Source organism: Marmota monax, unplaced genomic scaffold (assembly GCF_021218885.2).
Source record: "Marmota monax isolate L192 unplaced genomic scaffold, Marmota_monax_Labrador192_F-V1.1 WCK01_AAM20220418_F8-fsc00021, whole genome shotgun sequence".
NCBI classification, from domain to species: domain Eukaryota; kingdom Metazoa; phylum Chordata; class Mammalia; order Rodentia; family Sciuridae; genus Marmota; species Marmota monax.
This window is the reverse complement of record NW_026695228.1, coordinates 3,506,122-3,523,411: the sequence shown is the minus strand read 5'-3', so window position 1 is coordinate 3,523,411 and position 17,290 is coordinate 3,506,122. Positions and strand designations below refer to the sequence as shown.

The 17,290-nt window shown below is 39.7% G+C and overlaps 1 protein-coding gene and 1 non-coding gene across 6 annotated transcripts in view; one reads left to right on the top strand and one right to left on the bottom strand.

The window, feature by feature from the left end:
• The window catches only part of Rbms3 (RNA binding motif single stranded interacting protein 3), a 1,321,467-nt gene that overhangs the window by 1,084,068 nt on the left and 220,109 nt on the right, over positions 1-17,290 (bottom strand). The window lies entirely within an intron of this gene.
• LOC124088236 (U6 spliceosomal RNA) lies at positions 9,012-9,114 on the top strand. Its single transcript, XR_006850304.1, has one exon. It is a non-coding gene; the product is annotated as a U6 spliceosomal RNA (small nuclear RNA).

Below are 17,290 nucleotides of genomic sequence, written 5' to 3'. Positions count from 1 at the left end.
GCAATCACAGAGTATCCTTCAAGTTCAATCCTTTGGAAGGGGTCCTAGTTGTCATGACAGGGTTTGGGACAAATTCTTCAATATCACATGCTACAGACTGAGGAACAGATTTTTAATTGAATACAGAAGAAACAAAGAAAAAAAATACTGATGCTGCTGCTGAGGTTGCAACGTATTGAACTTCGCAGTATACCTGGCTTCTCTGGCTGCAACAGACAGTTTCTAGCATCCTAAGAGCTTCCTCTCATTTCTCTGAACCCTGCTTCAGGGTATTCTCACTGCACAACCTAAGCTTGCTAGGTAGTAAGCACTACAAGAAGGAAGTACAGGAGATTGACATCCTTAGGGGCAGTCTATACCAATGGATAGGTAGAAAAATGCTCAATTCTCCATTCTTTGGAGGGTTACTTCTGAAGTGCCTTCTACCCTTTTCTCAAAGACATACAGTATCACTTATCCATACCAGTAATCTACTCATTTGCATATATTGTATTAACTTCCCTCTATTTCCAGTCTCACTTTCCTCATTTTTTTTTTTTGTGTGTGTGCTTTCTTGTCCTCCTAAATAAATTACCTGAGCACCCTACTTTTGGAAAAACCCAAATTAAGATATGGGTCAGTTTCAGAAGAAAAGGTACAAATACCATCCTTTTACTGGCCTTATGAAGAGGTAGCTGGGTCCTAGAAATTCCATGCAGTAATGGATTTTTGATCCTGTAGAGAATTCTAAACCCTGCTGCATCTCCTTAAAAATCAGTGGTTTTCAGGGCCAGGCATCTTTAATCCCAGAGGACCCATGGTGATATCTGGAGGTATTTTTCCTTGTCATATCTGGGTATGAGGGTTGCTACTGACATTTGGTGGGCCGAGACCAAGAAACTGCTAAATATTCTACATTGACCAGGAAAGCCCACTGCCAAGAAAAAAGAATCCGGCCCCAAATATCAATAGTGTTTACAGTGAGAAACCTAGTTATAGACAAGCATGGGAGCAATTCTGTCCATGGGGCAGTGATCAGACCATTTTGGTCCAAGTCAGTATAGATTTGGGTGCCAGGTATTTACAGTAGGTATCTGGGAGCACCTTCTGTCCAGCACCTGGTAGCCTTGGGTCCATGAAAGTTGTAGTCCTCCTGACAGTAGAGGAAGCCATGAGTCCTGTGAGAAGCTGAGCTTGAGGCAGACCCCTCCTATGGGGAGAAAGCAGACCCTATCCCCGGCTGCTTGTCCAGGTATGATCAGAGTGAGTCCCTGGGAACATTTCTCAGTCTTGTACCACAGAAAGAGAATATGTCTTTCCTTCCTATCCCTTCTCACTTGGAAAAATGTTTCTTTTTTTTTTTTTAAATATTTTTAGTTGTCAGTGGACCTTTATTTTATTTATTTACTTATTTGTATGCAATGCTGAGAATTGAACCTAGTACCTCACTCTAGGCAAGCACTCTACCACTGAGCTACAACCCCAGCCCACATGGAGAAAATTCTCAAGACCATTCTCAGAGCTGCCAACAATTGTAATTATAAATAGAATTGTGTGTGTAAGTATGTGTGTGTGTGTGTAAAATGTCACCCTTTAAAAAAATTTGATCAGTGAATAAATCATATCCAGAGAGTATACACTGCCCATCATCCCCTCACACCCAGCAATCACAAGGTAAGAAAGAAGCCAGATGCCAAGGTTAGATCACTGTCCCTTGATTGATGGAAAATGAATAGGATTGACTCAAACTTCTCTAAGCACAAAGAACATTAAAGGTTCTAACTCCTAAAAACATTGCTGTGAGTTCCACCATGTGTTCAGAGCAGCAATCATGGTAAGCACAAAACTCATTGGTGTCCCAACTAGGAGAGCCTCAAACAGGACAAGAAATCCAGGTAAGTCCCCTGCCTGGAAGGACTGAGCATAAAGTGGCTGCCACGCCCATTATCAGCGACATATCAGTCTACACTGCACCTGGAAAAGAACTCTTCAGGATTTTTGCCAAAAGATCCCAGGAAGCCTCACTCACCACCAAGGTGTGCATCTTTCTACCTACATAGCCTCTTTGGCTGCTGCTAATTAGTTTCACTCTTGGAGTGTCTTCCAGCCAAAGTAGGAAGATGGTGTCCCCATCCTACCTGACTCTTGGTCTCACATGAAAACCTCATGGGCTCTGGAGCAGCTTTGCAAATCACTAACACTTTCTTTCCTTCTTTCTTCTTCTTCTTCTTCTTCTTCTTTTTTAATTCAGAAAAATAGAGAAGCAGAAAAGTGTTGTAACCAGCTGATTGACAGAAACCCACAACCTGGCAGCCAGCCCCAGCCCAGAAAACAAAAGGGTCTTTGGTTCACCTGTCAAGGCTGTGTTCATTCCTCGTTCCTCAGGCCTCTTCCCAAGGAGCTTATCTGATTCCTCCAGCCAGGTGTGATGGAGCAGAGTGCTGACATCATCACTGAGGGTGATCGGCTGGCTCCAAAGCCGCCAGGGAAAACTGGCTTAAGATGCTGCTCTCAGCAGTGGCTGCAGCAGCCTGGAGACTTGGGATTTCTCTCCTTCCAAACTGCCAGCTCAGAACAGAAAGGAGTTGGGAGCCAGGGTTGGTCCCCGGAAGGTGAGGGAAATATTTGCCCCTACTCTCTGCCCTTCTGTTCTTCCAAGAAATAAAGCAACCTTTTAAAGCATGGAGAAACATTGACCAGTCTCAACTTCACCAAGCAGAATCTTTAGTTATTATTCAGTTAGCCTCTCCCACCCACTTTGGCAAGCAAGTGCACTCCTAGGGTTTTCTTGGAACAATGGTTTTTCAGAGTGCAGTCTCTGGGATAGACAGCACCTGGATTTTTTTTTTCTTTTTTCTTTTTCTTTTTCTTTTTCTTTCTTTTTTTTTTTTTCTACAAATGGAAGTTGTTGGGCCTGACCTCAGCTCCAGGAACACCTGGCAAATAATGCCTTCCACTCCCCTTCCACACTGATATTGTCTGGGCACTACCACCCTTCTCCCCCCAAATATTATTTACTGACTTCAAGCTTTTCAGAATTTGCAATTTAAACTCTGTGAGTGTGAATGTTATATTAGCATAGACTTCTCGTAGAATGCAAATGTCGCTGGTGGAAGCATTTCAAAGCTGAAAACCCTCACACCTGTCACCCCATTAGTGAATTCATTTTACCCTAATACAAGCAGTCCTATGTGAGCCCCATCAGCAGTTTCTAAACAAAATGGTTACTTATTTGAACACGATCGAATGGAGGGGAGATGTGGTGGTGATAAAAAGAAAAAAGTGTGTGTGTGTGTGTGTGTGTGTGTGTGTATACATATATATGTGTGCATATGTACATATGCATATATGACACAGGCAAATATCTCACACCAAGATTTTTCAGGGGCTACTTTCTTGTAGAATATCATCACCTCTCATCTCTAAGCTGTTTTTAACAAGAGCACTATATTTCATTCTGATTTTCGTGGCTCACTAGAATAATTTCTTATACTATTTTCAAGCCAGGCCAGGGGCCCTGATTCCTCCAAATAGGCTGTGATGTTCCAGACCTTTATGCTTTGCTTTCTCTGTGCACTCATGGGGCCAGCATCTATACCACTTCCTCTGTGGACATTTCCCTAATTGCACCACTCAGAATTCTTCCTAATCTACTTCCCTACTCAGATGGCAAAATGAAATAAAATTTAAATACTCAATGTTGGGAAAAATGTGATGAGAGAAGTGCTTTCATACATTTCTCCTGGGACATCAATTAGAGTAACTTTTCAGGAAAACGACTGGGCAGTATCCCCTGTGACCCAATATTTATGGTTTTACTCTACCCTGGGCTGGGTTTGTGGCTCAGTGGTAGAGCACTTGCCTAGCATGTGTGAGGCACGGGGTTCGATTCTCAGCACCGCATATAAATAAAGGTCCATCGACAACTAAAAAAAATAGTAATAATAATTAAAAAATAAATCTTAGGAACATAAAGGATCTGTACAAGCCATAGATCTTCATCCTTACTTCCTTGGTAGCTAGTTTCTGTGAATACTGGTAATGTAGCCTAAAGGTAGATGGTGGATTTGAAACCTAGCTCTGAAACACCAGTCTATGTGACGCCGAGTAAGTAACTTAAATTCTCTGAGGTTTGGTTTAAATATCCATTTAGAAGTGTGATATCAGCACTCTCTCCTTTTTGAAGGTTTATGAACACCCATGTATAGTGTTGAGAGCCACAGCCGAAGGGGCCCCAGCAAACTTCCAGCTGCCGGCTGATGATTGGCTCACAGCAGCCCCAGCAACATCTAGCTGATTGGCTCCTCTGCGGTGATGCTCATTGGGCTGTTTCCCTGCCCTTTCAGACCAGGGAGCTGCTCATTGGGGGACTTTTTTGGCTCCGCCCACGTGACCCAGCCAATCGGCCTCAAGACCAGAAGGATTGTGGGAGGTGGAGAGAGACTTGTGTTGGAGAGAGAGGCTTGTGGGAAGCTGGTGGTGGCAGTTGGGGCTCTGAGGGTTTTTCCTGAGAGGCTGTTTTGTTTGGCGTGTGTGGTTCTAAAAATAAAGTTAGTTTCTTTTGACAAGTGGCTCCTGATTGTGCCCAGCCAGACTGCGGCAGTATAGTATATGGCCTGGAGTCTGACAGCTAGTTGTTTGTTTGTTTTTTTCCCAGTAATATCTAACTTTATTCCTTTTCTATAGCTTGCTGGACTGAGATGATGGGACATAACCAAAGCTGGATGAACCCGACTGTTCTTATGAGAGTTTTGAATTGTTATTGAGAGCCAGTTCATGAATCTATTTGTTGTTGGAAATATTACATATGACCATAGTCTTCAATGTCAACAGAGAACTTGTGGAGAGTCTGCAGAGAAGGGGGAGGGGGGTCTACAACACAACAGCAGAGGTAAGAAACAAGGAGAATTCTCTGGACGTGCCAGTCCTTAGTTCTGCTCCAGCAACCAGGCTTTCTTGTCCTTACGTTTTAGGAAACAGAGTCTTTGTGATCAGCTCTTGTTAGTGTGATGATTCTTGTCTGTTGGCCCCATTGGAACTGCTATGCATCTTGGGCTATGTTCTGTGCCTTGGGGACTGACAATGGGATTATCCCTCCAGCTTTACCTATACCCTCTTACCTTCTGATTCCATCTTTCAGCTCTTTCATAACTGATTTCTCAATCCTATGATATTCTTCTGTAACAAAGCCTATGCATGGAATTTTCTCTTATTCCCCCGAGTTACAGTTTTCTTTTAGATTGGGTTCTTTGTCTTTTCTTCTTGTGTTTTTATGCTCTGTGGCATGCATTCCAGCTGCTCTGTGGCTTCCTTTTTCATCTCAGGGTTATGATGAATTACTTGCCCAGAATGCTAGGGACAGGGAATGACTTCCCCTAAGTTCCTTTCCATGGAGCCCAGTTATTATGTCTTCTAAACTACTAGGAAAGCTTGGGCATTCTGAGTCCTGGCCGATTGTTCTTGCTTTTGTTTTTCTTTTAGGGAATCAAGTAAGCTTGAATGAAAGGGATGGAAGAGATGGAAGAAGGGACCTGAGGTGTAGCTGTCATCACTGGGAGGCGGGCTCTCTAACATCTTCTGATTTGGGTAGGTCTGTTTTAAGCCAGCATCTATGCCCACTACAGAATGCTGCACCCCATTCCCTGGGAGGTATTCTGAGTGCCCCCCACTTTCCAATGGAGCTCTGGAGACTTCTGAAAGGAAAGTTATCTTCAGTTTTTCATTTCTCTTTTAGCTAGTTTACTACCCTATTCAAGAGAGAGAAAAAAAACAGAAGAAAACCCATTGTTTCACTTTTTTCCATGTTGGATATGACTGATGGGAATTTTAGGGAACATGTGTATTTATGAAAGTCTTTCCTTTCCTCCCAGACACACAGGTAGACCATAGTTTCCAGCCTCTCTTGCCACTAAGGGTGGCCATGTCACTGAAGTCTTCTGGCCAGGTAACATCTGCCACTTCCAAACCTATTCCATAAAAACCTTTTGATTTTCTATACTGCTTTCCTTAATGGAGAGGACTCTGAGGGCTTAGTAGAGGAAAGATCTGGAAGCTACCTCACAATGGTAACCATTTGGGACTGAGAAATGAGTAGAAAAGAACTTTGTGGCATATTAAACACCAATGTTTCATGTAATTAGCCTACCCTGAACAATATAGCCATCATTACTGACTCTTCAATTTCAGAGACATGCCATGCCATAATACCAAGTTTTGAATCTTTTCTTGACTATGACTTGGGGAAATTCAAGGCCTTCAGTTTATTTGTCTCTCATTGTTTTGTTCTACTGGTGATCTACTTTTTGGTTATTGTTTATTTGCAAGCTTTTACTAGTTTTCTTCATTTAATTAGGAATATTTTTTGAACCTATGTCATTATTATCTGAATTTGACATAGCATGTTGTTGTTTTAAATCTATTATAACCATTTTTCTATTCTGTTTTGCAGTGCATGTAGGTAATTACAAACCCATTTCTTTTCCAGACTATAAGCTTCTTGCATTCAGGAATGATGACCTAGTTCTGGTAATTCTCATGGGTACCAGAGCAGCTGGTTCAAGTTGAAACCCAATATTATCAGACTAATAGGTATAACTTGTCATCAATAAGACCAAAAAACTGAGCCTAGAATTATCTGCAAGTTACAGCTGAAGATAAATATAAGTGGACTAGACATTAAGGAGACACATAAAATATAAGTTGAAGACACAGCCATATAACAACATGCTGATATAACCAAAGAGCCTCAAACATGTCTCAATAAAGCTGGAAAAATTAATTAGTTTAAAAAAGAAATGAGTCTCAATCATTCATCATTTTACCTATAATAAGAAAAAGTAAACACAATCTACTAGAGGGCCAAATTCCTTATCAATTATACAGAAACAATCAACAAATCAACTTTGGGACTATCAACAGAAATCTAAACAAAAGGCTAGGATTGTTAACATTGTTCAAACACAGACATGTTGGTTTTGCTGCTCATCAACAAATACATTTTGTGATACAAATCTCTCTACAAATCTCTCGTGACATGATCAATATTTCCTTTAAAGTGTACAGTCTACCTCATTACCTTTGAAGTGCTTTCTAATTCTTAACTCAGAAAAGTCGGAGAAACTACATACCCCTAGAGGGACAATAGATTTATGAATAGGACCAAATGGATAATTGTTATCTTGGACATCTTCTGACTTGACTGAGATACAGTCTGTTTATGATCTCTGTTCATGCACAGAAGTTTAAGGCCATGGCTGATAGCCCCTGGAATCTAAATTTTAGGCTATAACTAAAACAATGTCTTTCTTTATCCCTTTTCTTATCATTATATTTCTCTCTCTTCGCTGGTGGGTGGGGTGGAGGACCAGGGATTGAACTCAGGGGATTATCATTGAGTCACATCCCCAGCCCTATTTTGTATTTTATTTAGAGACAGGGTCTCACTGAGTTGCTTAGCACCTCACTTTTGCTGAGGCTGGCTTTGACCCTGCAATCCTCCTGCCTCAGACTCTCGAACCATTAGGACTACAGGCGTGCACTACCGCGCCCAGCTACTATATATTTATCTACTTATCATGAAACAGAAACAAATTATCCTTTTCTATGAGTTCATATTTCCCAAATATTTCTCTCCTCTGAACTCTGCATACAAATGACTACTCAGTGCCTCAGCTTGTGTGCCTGATAGGCATCTGAAGTGGTGTGCCTACAGTATGCCCAGGCCACCAACAGCCTTGTCCCCTCCTGAGCCACTCCCACACAGTCTTCACCAAGTTCATTTATGGCTTTCTTCATTATTACACAGCACTGAGTACCATCTTTATTTCTATTTTTTTCTGTACTCTTTAACATATCTCTTTCCTGTCATCCCTTCTTCTAAGATATATTTCTTTACACATCTATCATCACAAAACTAACCTGGGCCATTATCACATTTATCCTGGAGACCAACAACTGCTTCTTAACTGGTTTCTTTCTACCCCTGGGTATCACCAATTCAGCTCCCATTCAGCCAATGTGATATTTTATAACCACTAATCAAGTCACCAACACTTTCTTATGAAGTCTTAAAAGGGATTAAATAATCTTATCCCTTCTGCTCTCCATCTATATTCCATATCCTTTCTTTTCTATTTCCTTTTAACCGTAAGTGGCATGCTTTGGTTTTTCAGGTACTAAGCTCTTTTTCACTGTATTTGGTTTTCCATTTGTCCATTAAACTCCTGTTAATAATTTCCTCCCACCTGGAAATGACTAGTGCCTCTTCCTCCCATGCTTCTTTTCTTGGGGTGGGGGTACTAGAGATTGAACTCAGGGGCTGAGTTCACTGACCACATCTCCAGTCCTATTTTGTATTTTATTTAGAAACAGGGCCTCACTGAGCTGAGGCTGGCTTTGAACTCGCAATCCTCCTACCTCAGCCTCCCAAGCCACTGGGATCACAGGCATGCGCCACCACGCCTGGCCTTCCCATGCTTATTAAACATCACCTCCTTGAAGAAGCCTTCCCAGATCCTCATCCTCTCTCTTTTTCCATCTGGGATATGGTTTGTTCACTCGGTGACTTGCACAACTTGCACAACTCAGTTGGTACTCAATAAATGTTATTTGAATGAATGATTATGAGAATTTCGTTCAGTGTAGGACCTTTCAGGATGGAAAGGACACTTTTATATGCTTTCCACCTGTTAATTTATAAGTCAATTGTTTCCCATGCTTTATAGCAAAAGAGGTGGGGGAGTTCTTTGTGAAATAAAGACAGGAGTTATTTTTGTTCTCCAAAGGGGGGGGGGGGAAAGCAGGGCTAATTCTGGTGGAGAATGTGCTGGTCAGGTCAAGATTTAACAAAAAGATAAATCAGAAATAGCTCACCAGAGGGGTCGATTTGTCCCATGTAGAGCAGAAGATGTGAACTCCTCTGCCATATAGCAAGGCTTCAGTCAAACCTGCCTTGGTCACTAACACATTCATGCAGGAAGAGTCACTAAAGGGGCTAAGTCTTACAACAGGGTCAACATGATTAAACCAAGTAGGTGCTCACTGCAGCACAGACACTAAATTTGGAATGATACAGAGAAAATGAGTGTGGCCCTGCACAAAGAAGACATGCAAATTTGTGAATATTCTTTTAAATAAATAAATAAACCAGACAGTACCCATGTAACATACTGCCATCCATAAAGTAGGCTCACACCAAAGAACCAGATGATAAAGGATTTTCAGAACAAGATTCAAAATGCATAAAACATAATGGAAATTTTGATACCTTTGAATATATTAAAATTACATGAAAAAAACCCAGTATGAATACAATGAAAAGGCAAGTCACAGACTGAAAAATATATTTGTTGTGCACATAACTGACAATATTTTAGTACCTAGAATGTATAAAGAATTTCCACATTTCTCTTTGGAGGGCAATTTGGCTATATCTAGTAAAGTTGAAGATATTCATATGAAAAACTTAGCAATTCCATTTTAGTCCAATCCTCCAGAGAACCCTTACACAGAAACGTGGATAGGAATGTTCCTTGTAACACTGTTTATTGTGGGTGGAGAACTAGAAACATCTTAAATAGATGTTTAATGGATAAATACATTATGGCAAAATTATACAAACTAAAACTATAAGGTAGTTATGACATTTAAAATCCTGCATACAAATATTCAACATTTATGGATGTGAAAGTATGTATTAGAATATAAACATATGCATGAGAATAAAGAACATAATATTCATGATACTGGTTCACCCTGAAAAGAAATGGAATCAGTAAATCTGACAAAAATACGATTTTATAAGACCGGAAGGAATATCCATGGGGGCTCATGATGTTGACAGTAAAATCATGGGTATATGTTAAAGTCTATAAAAAACTAAATTAGAAATAACTTAGGAAATGAAAGATTAAAAAAGTAGAATAAAAGTAATATGAAACACAGGCAAAGTTAAACACACAAAAAATAGACACTCTACCATCCACACAGGGAGAAAAAAAAAAGATTCTAAAACTGGAGCACTTATTGAACTACTTCAGCTGTGTTCTCAATTCTACAAGGTAAGTCTTCACATATGGGTCAGAGTAATGCACGGATTCAGAAATTTCATAGCCACAAATTTTGGGAGTTTCAGCCACTGCTGCGTTACCTTCATTTCAACTCTTCAATTTTACCTTCTGCCACTGGGCTACGTGCAGTGTAGACTGTGAGGAGTGATCGCGAGTGTCTTGCCTGGTGGACATATTTCTGAGTTAGTCTGACACAGGGAACATAAAGTGGTATCTCCAAGAGCAAATGGAATTATATCGTTACAAATAGGTAAGGGCTCCAGCCAGGGCATAACAGGCATACTGCCTACTGGTCACTCTAGGCTGCTTTCTTTATCTAAAATAATCCAGGGTCTTTTGTGTTGGAGGAAGCCATGGATCTTTCTACTGGGGAGTAGAAAAGCAGCAAGAGCATCTCTTCTGCACTTCTGTCTGAGAGAAAACTTCCTATGGTAGAAGGAAAAGGAAAAAATATATCTATATAGCAAGAACTTGAACTCTGAGGAGAAAAAAAAAATATGGGTCATGTTTTTGTCTTATCTTGCTCATCCTGGAGAAACTAAATTCACTTAGAATCAACAAGGGATTTAACCTCCTTGTAAAGAGGCTAAGATTTTATCATAATATAAAACCTGACACAAATACAACTGAATTTAAACCAGACTTGCTTTTGGTCTTTGTTTTTCCCTGGAAGATCTGACAGGCACTAGCACCCAAAAGAAATTAGCAATGTAAAAATATTTTCTTTTTCTTTATAACTCAAGTTCTTTCACTTTTCTGCCCCATATTTTCTCAGTTGCTACAGCCATGGCAATTGTTAGGTTGTGGGGTCTCATTCTTTGCCACACCCCCAACCCTCCACAGCAAAGTCCAGAGGCACCAGCATTTTCCTTGCTTAATTCTCCATGGCCAAGATGACTAGGATCTCTATTCCCAAAGAAGTTTTGCCACTACCCCAGCTTCCAGAGCTTAGAGATAGGGAACTTCCACCCTGTACCGCGTCACCTCTGCCTCCTACAGAGAGCAACAGGTTGTGACAGCTCATGAAGACATTACAGATGAATCCCAGCTTGCAGTGTAGATCGTATTTTATTTTTAAACTACTTCCAGCCTAAGTTGTGTAATACGAATGCATGGGGCACCTCTATGGGAGGACTGTTTCTCTAATTGGCAGGACATTCCAGAGGTGGTGAGTTGACATTTATTCAGAAGATCACACATCAGAGGTGGCATCTGCCGGGCTTCATCTAACTCTCTTAGATTAATACCAGATGTTTGTCAACCAATATACTGGATTTAAATTGATCTTTACTGATGAAATCAGTAGCTTGTTAGTAAGTATAATGAACGTTAGATATGGACCTTCACTGAAGAACACAATGACATTCAAGGTATAAGGACAGGTTGGGTGAGGTGGTACACACCTGTAATTCTAGCAGCTCGAGAGGCTGAGGCAGAAAGATTGCAAGTTTAAAACCAGCCTCAGAAACTTAACAAAGCCCTAAATAACTTAGTGAGACCCTGTCTCAAAATAAAAATAAAAAAGAGCTGAGGATATGGTTCAATGGTTAAGAACCCCACCCCCAATCCCCCGGGTTCAATTCCTGGTACCAAAAAAATAAAATAAAAAGGTTCTAGGACAGGAATATAGCATAAACAAAAATCCAACACACCTGCCACCCTTAGTAATGGCTCCATAATTAATTCTAAGATGCATGTTTAGAAGATTGTTGACCACTTGATGCTAAAAAAGGAACATGTTTTGAAAATTTATGGCACAGAGGAAAGTACACATTTGCTTTAAATGAAACTTTCACAAGGTGAATTTAGAGCAGACCAAGGGAGAGACCCAGGACTTCATTGAGTTTATAGCACCTTGTGCCTGTTTGCTTTAGATTTAAGATGCATAGAACTCTGCTTGAGACTTGCTTTCCTTATTCCACACAGAGATACTGGGAAGGGAATAGAAATCCTATCTGTTCTTAATACTAATGGGAAGCTAATAGAGTGCACAGCCAATTTAGTGTAAGTCAGTTTTTTAGCATAAGAACTAAAGGAGACTCAAATAATGATCTGAAAAGGAAGCAGAAAAAGGAAAGGCCAGAGGATATAATTGGGCAATAAACAGTGGACAGAAAAGAGTTAGGGACAGATAGACCTACCAAGACAAAGAAGAACGGAAGGCATCAAACAGGATGGGAAATTCAGAAAACAGAAGGCAATATTAAAACATATATCCAAAACTTGAAAAAATATTAAAAAAATAGTGGTTACACTTATTTTCAATATCATAGGTATACTAACAGGTCTCGCCTGGGATTCTTCTGTTTTTGTAGGAGAATGTACCTTTGTGTAGCTACTTACCATATTTAGGATTTATAAACTGTGAAAAAATATGTTGACTTTAGATTTTGTCTGATAAACATGCAAATGATGTCTAAACAGGAGAAATGGCAACGCCAAAAATCATGATTTTTATTTTCCTTACAAGGTGAACAATTTTTTTTTTTTTTTTTTTTTTTGTAATCTAAATTCAACAACTTCAATCCAGCAGTATTTCTTTTGGAACCTATATATATCCACTTTTTTCAAATTCTCTTTGAACCAGCTCTAACATCCTCCTGGTTCCCTCACTAATGTGTTAAATAAATCTGTGACATGCTAGTAGTGCTTAAAATTCTTTAAAATTATACTTTGGAATAAAGTTAGAAGAGTTTCCAAATCACTTATAAGTCCTTTCCAATGGCTCCAAGAGCCAAGAGATAGAATGTTGTTTTATTACCATGGCTCTCCAAATACCTACACACAGCTAACTATATTTCCAAACACCTAACTATATTTGTTTGGTAAGAAATATTTTTATTCCCATTTAACATATACAAAACCAAAGATAAAGAGGTTAATTAAATTTGCCCGGATTAAAAGTATCAAGAATTCATAATCTAGTGGATCCCCGTTGGAGGATTTTTTTTCCCCAAAATCATACAATCTTTAACTTCCATGAATAGAATTGTAAAATGAAATTAAAGAATTGCTACATAAATCACTTCCATCTTAAGCAACCTCTCAGTGCTTAGGCTGCATGCTGCTCCAGGCACGTGGTGGAAGACTTTCAGCTGTAGTCTGGCCAAGATCTCCAGGCCTGAGCCTGATTTTCCTTCAGCTGCGAGGTGATCTGCATTCTTATCAAGAAAGCAAGAATGCTTTATGAACTTTTTCCTACAAATTAGTTAGATGACATCATCTTGGATTTCGTTGTAACTAGGACATTTAGGGAACAATACAATTATTATTGCAATTTTTGAGCTGACAGAGAAAGAAAGAAAATAAACCCAAGAGATCAAAATGTTCTAAAACCAACATTCTCCTCAGTTTTGAGGTTCAAGCTAAGAAATGTTTTATCTTCCAACTCAGTTTTTCACTGTCTTTCTTCCTTTACAACATGAAAATTGATTTTGATATACAAAGAAAGGACTGGGAAGTATGAACTTTAATGAGGCTCCCAAAGAAGAAATGTTGAATATTTTGAAGGCAAAATGTGTTGATTTTCAGGTCATCTCATTCGTTTTTTGTCTTCTGATGTGTGTGCTATACTGTGCTAGATACAGTCACCTGAGGAACGTTGGGTCTATTTTAGAGAAACAAAATGACAGAGAGCAGATAGTTCAAAATTCTAGTATTAGATGTTGTGAGACAGACCACAAGTATTACAGAAAGTTATAAAGACAGGGTGGGGTTGAGTAGGGAAAACCAGGTGGTCTGGAGACACAGGAACCTCTTTAATGCAGAGATCAAATTCCATTGGCATCCTGAGAAATCTATACAGCTGGAGTGCAGGAAAAGATTTCTAAGAACAAGATGTATCTCTCTTTAGAGAAATTTAGACTGGAAAATGAAATAATAAAAGTGCTCTTGAGTCCCTACTCTTTTCCAGGTATATAGTACATAATCATTTGCACATGTCACCTGTGTGATTAATTTCATCTACCAACATTCCTATGAAATAGATATAATTATTCCCACTTTCCATATGGAGATGAATGATGTGGTACCCAAGATCTTAAACAGGGATTTCCAAGTTCATTCCCTGTATACGTGTACACCTGGTGGGGTGGTGAGCAATTGTGTCCCCGGAGTGTAGGTGGCAATGTCACTGATAAACCTTGCTCAGGAGGCAGAAGGGTCTCAATTTGAACCACCAGACTTAGAACTAAAGTTTTACCTTGGGCATAATGCATTATGAAATCAGGGTGCAGGATGAAAAAGGGAAGAGAAAAGTAGAACCTGGATTATATGTACATGTTTCTTGCCATCTGAAAAGATTAGTTTGAGGTTTTAAAAAACATGTTTTTGCCCATAGTTACATACTTCTTAATAATTTCCATTTTGTTTGAATCTTAAAATCTTCAAAATGTAAACTAATCATAAAGTAATTTGCAAAATCGTTTTATGATTTTAAAAACATGTTGAAAGGCTTTCCCTCAATTGGTCTTAATAATATAGCTACAAGATGAGAATTGGAGGGATTATTTCTCACTTCATGCATAAGGGAAATGAGGACACAAAGTTAACATGCTTTACTTCCACTGTCCTCAGTTCCCATGAATGACACCAGCACCTCATTTCCCATGAATGACACCAGTTGAACAAACCAACTTTTTTTTACACAATCCCTTTATTTTACTTATTTATTTATTTTTATGTGGTGCTGAGTATCGAACCCAGGGCCTCTCACGTATTAGGCAAACACTCTACAGCTGAGCCACAACCCCAGCCCCAAACCAACTATTTTAAAATCATCCTTAGTCGGGCACAGTGGTGCATGCCTGTAATCCCAGCTTCTCAGGAGGCTGAGTCAAGAGGATCATGACTTCAAAGCCAGACTCAGTAAAAGCAAGGCGCTAAGCAACTCAGTGAGACCCTGTCTCTAAATAAAATACAGAATAGGGCTGGGGATGTGGCTCAGTGGTCAAGTACCCTGAGTTCAATCTCTGGTACCAAAAAAAAATAAAATAAAATAAAAAATAAACTCATCCTTGATTCTCTCTTACTCCATTCAGCCACCATGTCCCATTAGTCCTTCATAATTTTCAAGATTCTCAAACGAAACTTCTCTACCCTCTGTCTAGACCATCTTAATTGTGGCATTCATTATATTCTCATTCCTCAACTAGATTCCTCAAACAATTTGAAATTGACCAATCTACCTCTTAGGTCACTAATATCCAATCCCTCTTTCTATTTCTGGCAGGTTTTTCTAAAACACTAACCTGAAGATGTCATAGGTATCACTTCAATGATTTCTCATTATTTTTTTTTTTTTACGAATAAGTACCAACTCCTTGTTAATTGACCGTTGATACCCCACTCCCATTCTCATGTTCAAGTCCTAACTCCGAAGGTGATAGGATCATATGATTAGGTCTTCCAGGGCAGATTCTTTATCAATGAGATAAGTTCCCCTATAAAACAGCTCTCAAAGAGTTAGCTCCTTCCACACGAATAGGATGCACTATCTTGGAGGAAGAAGGCTCATATCTGACACACAATTTGCCACAGCTTTGATCTTAGACATTTCAGCCTCTAGTACTATAAGAGAGAAATTACTATTGCTCAAAAGCCATTCAATATATGGCATTATGTTATAGCCACTTGAACAGATAAAGACAAGGCCCTTATGAAAAGGACGCCAAAGAGCTCATGCACCCTTCACTGTGTGAGGACTAAGAAAATGAGATTGGCAGTCATTATGCAGTCAAACAACAACAAGTGCTGGCGAGGATGTGGGGAAAAGGGTACACTTGTACATTGCTGGAGGGACTGCAAATTGGTGCGGCCAATTTGGAAAGCAGTATGGAGATTCCTGGGAAAGCTGGGAATGGAACCACCATTTGACCCAGCTATTGCCCTTCTCCAACTATTCCCTGAAGACTTTAAAAGAGCGTACTATAGGGATACTGCCACATCGATGTTCATAGCAGCACAATTCACAATAGCTAGACTGTGGAACCAACCTAGATGCCCTTCAATAGATGAATGGATTAAAAAATGTGGCATTTATACACAATGGAGTATTACTCAGCACTAAAAAATGACAAAATCATGGCATTTGCAGGGAAATGGATGGCATTAGAGCAGATTATGATAAGTGAAGCTAGCCAATCCCTAAAAAACAAATGCCAACTGTCTTCTTTGATATAAGGAGAGCAACTAAGAACAGAGCAGGGAGGAAGAGCATGAGAAAAAAATTAACATTAAACAGGGACGAGAGGTGGGAGGGAATGGGAGAGAGAAGGGAAATTGCATGGAAATGGAAGGAGACCCTCATTGTTATACAAAATTACATATAAGAGGAAGTGAGGGGAAAGGGGAAAAAAACAAGGGAGAGAAATGAATTACAGTAGATGGGGTAGACAGAGAAGATTGGAGGGGAGGGGAGGGGAGGGGTGATAGTAGAGGATAGGAAAGGTAGCAGAATACAACATACACTAGTATGGCAGTATGTAAAAACGCGGATGTGTAACCGATGTGATTCTGCAATCTGTATTCGGGGTAAAAATGGGAGTTCATAACCCACTTGAATCAAATGTATGAAATATGATATGTCAAGAGCTTTGTAATGTTTTGAACAACCAATAAAAAAAAGAAAAGAAAATGCCATCTATGAACTAGGAAATGGGCCCTCACCAGACATGGAATCTGTAGGGGCTTCAATCTTGGACTTCCTAGTCTCTAGAACTGTAAGAAACAAATTTCTATTATTTATTGGTCACCTTTTCTTTGATATTTTATCATATGTTTTCAAACGGACATCCAAGGTTCTAGCACTCATGCAACCCTAGTGTTCTCACTTATAGTTTACCCTCCACACACCAATCCCCAGTCATATCTCCATCCTACACACCATATCTGCCAGCAATATCAAGTCCTTCCTTCTGCTTCCCAGGATGCCTCACCCTGTAAATCTCTGCCCATGTCCCTCATATACCTAGAATATTCTTCCTCAATGTCCTCATCAGGTAACTCCTATTCAGTCCTTTGAAACTCACTTTCTGTTTTCCCTTCCTCAAAACGCTTTCCAGCTCCCTCAGCTTAGATGACTTTCCAAGTGTCCTTCCTCACATCAGAGCACCTACCAGTCTCATGCCATGCCAGGCTTTTCTGTTTGTTGGTCTCATTACTAGATTCCAACGGTGGTATTGCATGTCATGAGCTTGTTCTTGTTCCTGTGCATTTAAATATGTGCCATTCATTCCTTCAATACA